This window comes from Condylura cristata, unplaced genomic scaffold, assembly GCF_000260355.1.
Source record: "Condylura cristata isolate star-nosed mole 26May11 unplaced genomic scaffold, ConCri1.0 scaffold00008, whole genome shotgun sequence".
Lineage (NCBI taxonomy): Eukaryota > Metazoa > Chordata > Mammalia > Eulipotyphla > Talpidae > Condylura > Condylura cristata.
Window position 1 is genome coordinate 56,567,023 of NW_004567109.1, and position 6,131 is coordinate 56,573,153.

Genomic DNA, 6,131 nt, shown 5'->3' on the forward strand with positions numbered 1-6,131 from the left:
TTAAATGAATGATTTGCATTTAATTCTAGTGATTAAAGGAGGCATATCTTCATTCATATGTTAAACTTGACTGTAGCACGTCACATACCTAGCATGTTGCAAGTACTATGATACTTGCTGGTAGAAACCATAAAGAACACCACATACATTAGTCTTCTCTATCTTCTAAGAGTTTATAGTTTAGGATGGCAGTCATAAGCTATATAAATTACATGTTCCAAAGTGTACTATGAATTGCATGTAATGATTAAAATTTGGTAAAATTTTATGATATATTTCAGTTTGCAATTTAAAAAGCTGCAAAGCAACTTGTACCTACATTGATTTTTATGAAAATGGACTCTGTTTTTAAAGGTTGAGTTTTGGGGAAATGTATTTTTATGATTCTTTAGCACTTTCATTAATTTAACTCTAAACCTTTTTCAAGATGCAAAAAAAAAAAAAATTACTATGATAAAAATGGACAAACCCTGGCCTAAGGATTCAAAAAATGGATTCAAGAGGGAGGACATCTGAACTGAGACAATGCTCTTAATAATAACAACTCCCATTGCTGACATTATACTAAATGTAATACTTTTTAAAGCTTAGAGAAGCTAAGTAGTTTTAAACAGCTAGGAAATAATAGAGCCTGAAGTTGAACCCAAATGCCAACTCCAGGACATGTATTCTTTTTTAAAAAATAAAATAAAAGTTTATTTTTACATCATTTTGTGCCTTTTCCTTTTTTTTTTTTTTTTTAAAGATTTATTTATGCGGGCCCTTCCTGGTGGCACAGCAGGTTAAAGCACTGCACTGGGAAGCTTAGGCCACTTCCGCATGAGTTCGATCCCCGCCTACCCCGGAGGAGATCCACATGGCGTGGCAGACCTCTCCTAGCTAGCCCGCTGCTACCCTCAGCAGTGTACTTCATTGATCTGCCTGTTCTGCTCCCCACTCTGACCCTGGTGAATCCTCTCACCCTCCACATCTCTGGCCTGTACCCCAGTTCTGTATGAACAAATAAATAAATCTTAAAAAAAAAAAAAAGATTTATTTATGCATGTATATGCATGTAGAACTGGAGTATAGGCCAGAGGTGCAGTGGCAGTGAAGAGGATTCACCAGAGACAGAGTAGGAAGCAGAACAGCCAGATTAACAAAGTATACTGCTGAGGGCAGCAGTGGGCAAGACAGGAGAGGTCTGCTGTGTCATGTGGGTCACCTCCCTGGGCAGGATGGAACTCATGCTGAAGCAGCTGCAGCTAGCTTAGTAGTGCTGCACATTAACCCGTTGCACCACCAGGGAGGACCCCGGACATGTATTCTTAATCATTAGTCAGAAAGACTCTTCAGAGAATCTGGAAGCTGGAGAGTCCAAGATCAAGATTTTGGCCTGTTCCTGGCTTACAGATGGCTGCTTTTTCACTCTATGTTCACACAGCCTTTCTTATATGTGCATAGAGGTATCTCTCTTTTGCTTCCTCATCTTATGTGGTCAATATTCCATCAGATTAGGGCCCTACTGGTACAGCCTCATTCGACTGTAATTACCACCTAAAACTCTTATCTCTAAATACTGGTATATTGGAGGCTAAGCCTTAATACAACATATGAATTTTGGGGTGAGCATAAACTAGGGAGAAGGAGAAGAGTATTCCAGATGAAGAAAAACTATGCTCTCAAAAGACCTAAAATGTAGGTTATAACAGATATGTGCATCTGGCCAATCTAGATGAAATAAGCAAAGTAATGATCTCTCCCAACAAAAGTTAACTTCTGTAACTGATTCTCCCTTCAGACAAAGTATTTGCAAAGACTGTCACCTAGTGGCAATAGACAGGAGGTAGCTATAAGGCAAGTATGACTGAACAGATACTTACTTGGGGTGCTGACTCATACATTCCCCTTTTTCCTTTTTGTTTACCCAACTGGTTCTTTAACTAAAATATACTAAACTCACTATTAAAGTATCAAGGAAGTCATTACTTCTCTCCACTGAATTCTCTCTCACACACACACAGAGTAGTCTGACATTTTCAAACCCTCAAAGAAAGAATAGTTTTATCTCATCCCATTTTGAGTCAGACCAAATACTTAGTGACAAAGTATAATGAAAAATATAAAGCATGACCGGTGAATATGTTCTGTCAGCAGTGTAGATGTGGGTCATGGAACAGGATAAACAGTTCCAATTAACTGAGGTACTGACAGAAAATAAAAGGAATATGCAATGGGTACTAGAAGATAGGAAATCATAAACAGCAACTGAAGACTGCTGAATAGTTGTAAAAATTAGATTTGTAAAAACCCACCAATACATATGTATACATGCATACATCCATATTTTAAATTTAAACTAACCAGAATAGGTACTACTGAGCAGGTACTATTCTTGGCAAGTAAAACCCAAAACTGATAGAAACATTTGGTCTTGACTCTGATTTAAGTGCTAAAATCACCTGGAGAAATAAACTTCATATGTGAGTCATAATAATGTGAGATGGTGCCAAGAAAGGGCTGTTTAGATTCCACACTTAATAGCAGGCACCTTCCCATAGGATAAAACTTCCTTTCAGTTCAGCTACATGTTTTTATCAGAGGAAATACCACTAAGTAAGCAACTTTTATTTTTAGCCTCATAAAACCCTAAACATAGATCGGGAATTTGATAGTTTAATTAATCCACTCAAACTTAAGACATTAATTATTATTGAGTGTATTGGTTAAAACTCTTGATGTTACAAGAAAACTCTTAACTGATGCGATTTGAGTGAAAACTAAAAAGTTCAGGAACATCTCCAGCTTTATGAGAGTTTGACTGATGTCGGCCAAACTATTTCTCCTTTCTATTTATCAGCTTTGCTTTTGACTCCATTTCCAGAAGACTTAAGCTTCACACACCCAAGATGGCAGCAGGCAGCTCTAGGCTGTAACATTTCAGTACAGAAGGGATTAACAAAACCCATTTTTTCAGGATTCCTCATATTTCATTGGCTTAAATTTAGCCACATGCCAAATTAGAAATTGTATAGGGGAAGTAAATTTTTCTGTTTTTCCCAACACTTAAATGCCCTTATGATTAGTGTGCATTCTCTACTATAAAATCCCATTTTTTATTATGTAAGCTAAAAAAAACAGATACATATGCCTTTTGCCCATCTGACCCTGACATTTAGCACAAGGCATGTGCACCTGTCTTGGGTGTGTGAATCTGCCATCTGGAACTGTAAATCTTAAGTTATCCAAACAAGCAGGCATCAGAGAGCACTGCTTTCATTTGTGACACCTAGTTTCCAGTGGCAGCACCCTGTCCAGAGAGTACCTAATGGATGACCTAATTCTGATATGGTGTTTCTATGCTAATGCTGTTCCCTTTCCTGGAACCAACTCCTCCTTACTTCTGTGCTCTTCAAATGCCACCTGCACTATGAAACCTTAAGGAAAATACCCAGATGAAATAGACCTCTACCATACCACAACTCCTTTAGTGCAGGGTATATACCCTACATACAGAATTCATTCACAATCCCACAGTTCTTCATATTGGCTTTTTATCCCCTACTTACAGAATTCATTCACAATCCCACAGTTCTTCATATTTGGCTTTTTATCCCCTATTGTACAGTGAGCATTTTCTGGAGAGGAATGAGAATTATCACATCTCTGGACTTCTTCCATTATACCCAGTAGATGTAACTAGCTAATATTCTGTAATTTTAAGAGTTAGGTTTGGAGACAGCATTAATAATAATTAGGTCTATCACCTCACGTAATAAAGGAGAAGAATGAAGTTCAGACAAAATTAAGATTGACTAATTTCAGATAGTCATGATTGGCATGGACCAGACCAGTATTTTCCTGGCTCCTGGGCTGAGGAATTTTTTTAAGTGACTGAAAAAAACCCCTTGTGGCCTAGGGGTTAAGTCTCAGTGCTATCACCTCTACAGGCAGAGTTCCATCCCCCACCAGTCTGCTGACCTACATATGGTGCTACAGACTTCTCTTGTCTCTCGCACTGCTCCCCTCAGCAGTGTATTTCAGTAGCTCTGCCTGTTCTGCTTCCCACTCTGTCTCTGGTGAGCTCTCTCCCCCCTGCCCCCCGCCCCAACACACATCCCAGTTCCATGCACAAATAAATAACCTGCACTGATCAGGAGAGGTCTGCCATGCCATGTGGATCACCTTTGGGCTGGAGATCAAACTGGCACTAAAACAGCTGTGGTGGCTTGCAGTGCTGCACTTTAACCCACTGCGCCACCAGGGAGGGCCCAGGATCAATCCTTTATAACCTGGTCTAGCTCGGTCAAAAACAAGTAGGCAAAGAAAACTTGAGAAAAGGAAAGAAGTCAGGTGTGGCATCTGAATAATGGAGGAAAAGAATAGATTTATGTAAGGAGGTGAGGGCAGAAGGAACTAAGATGACCATTAACCCCGTCATAGAGCTCCCTGTATCAGACTCCTGAGGGAATATCCAAGGTACAGACCTGAGGGTAAAGATACAGAGATTGGGCCCCTTGTGAGATTCCACATAGTTATCCAAAATTAGCAGCAAACAGGCCACTCCACAGAGTGAGCCCCTCCGAAAGGGAAAAGGACTAGATCAGGGCAGTTACTGCACTGGCTCAGGGCAGCTGTCCTCTGCCCACCTGTGCCTATGCAGATGTTTCTTTCCACCTACTTTCTCCCTCTGCAGGCCAGCAGCATCCTGTCTACCTGTGACCTGTACCCTGCCAGGACTTCTTCTCTGTACTGACCTTCCTCAGTGGAGGCCGCTCTCCTAAGGCCGCCCACCTGAAACCATGAAGGCCTCTCTCAGCAAACCTGTCCCTTTGCGGCAGCTCCTCTTGCTGGATTGTGCCTATGCAAATATCCAGTACACCTGTACTTTTCCCTAATAAACCTGCTCTTGAAATATAACTGAGTATCTGTCTTATGGAGAAACTTGCCAGGGGAACTTGCTGCCTGCCACTGAAAGGGGAGCTCTGGTGAAACCTTTCCCAGAGTGAACCCAAGGACCCTGAACACACTCCCCGCCCCACCAAAAAAAAAAAAAATTCCTATGACTTAAACAGCGATTCACTTGTGAGCTTAGCTGCTGTCAAATGTGAAGTGAGAACTATTAATGAATTTTGCAAAATAAAACACACTAGTATGTGGCCAACAGCCATTTCATTGCTCTGGTGGGAACCAAAACCTTAAGTGTAAAAGGGAAGAAAAAGAAGATACTAAGTCTCAATTTTTTTTTCCTTTGGAAATTTTGTTATTTAGTAAAACAAATGGACAGTAGCTGACTAAAGTCAAGAAGGTAAGTATATTTTGAAATGGAGGTCATTCTTTGCTCATAGGGAGGATTCAACAGGGAAGAAAAGAACCAATGATGAAAGAGAGAAGCTCTAAGGCAAATCCTCAAGTGGGAAAGAAAAAATGACTCAAAAGTACATCATGATCTACGCAGGAATGGACAGAACTCGGAAATGTTCAGTAAATGCTGGCTATTAGTGTATGATCATTTCAGTTTTGAGTATTGAATAGGCATCGAGTTCATAAAACATGTCCATCTACTAGCACTTGGGTTCCAGCTGTAGCAGCGTCAGTCTAAATTCTTGTTCTATCACTTGCCAGATTTTTTCTTTGGACTTTGTTTTCCTGTTAAGAGTGTAAAGTAGGCTATTTCTGAGCTTAGTGAGATTAAACCGTGTAAAATTCTGCATTGTACTGGCTCGTAACAAAAATTCAAATGTTAACGCCTTTGTAATAATTTTCATTGTCTTACAATTGTCACGCATGCTACTATGCGTTTTGGCACTCTCACCGATTGCGATTAAAGGGCCAGAAAGGACCACAGGGCGGGGTCCTGGGCGCGCGCACTGGCCAATTCGCGGGTGGGGTGCGTGAGGCCGGCACCCCTCTGAATTCCCCACCGCCTAACCTTCTAGTGACACCGTCTCTCCAGAAGGCACTCTCGTAAAAGCAAAACAAACAAAAACAAATAAAACGAGGCAACTAAATGAGGAAACCGCCACTAAAGCGCCGAGGAGTCAAACTGAGGCGGGAAGTCATGCGCCTGCGCCCAGCCACGGCGCTCTCCTTGCACCTGCGCAGTGGCTGCAGCGGGAGCGAGCCGCGCAACTGGAAGTCCCGCCCCGTAG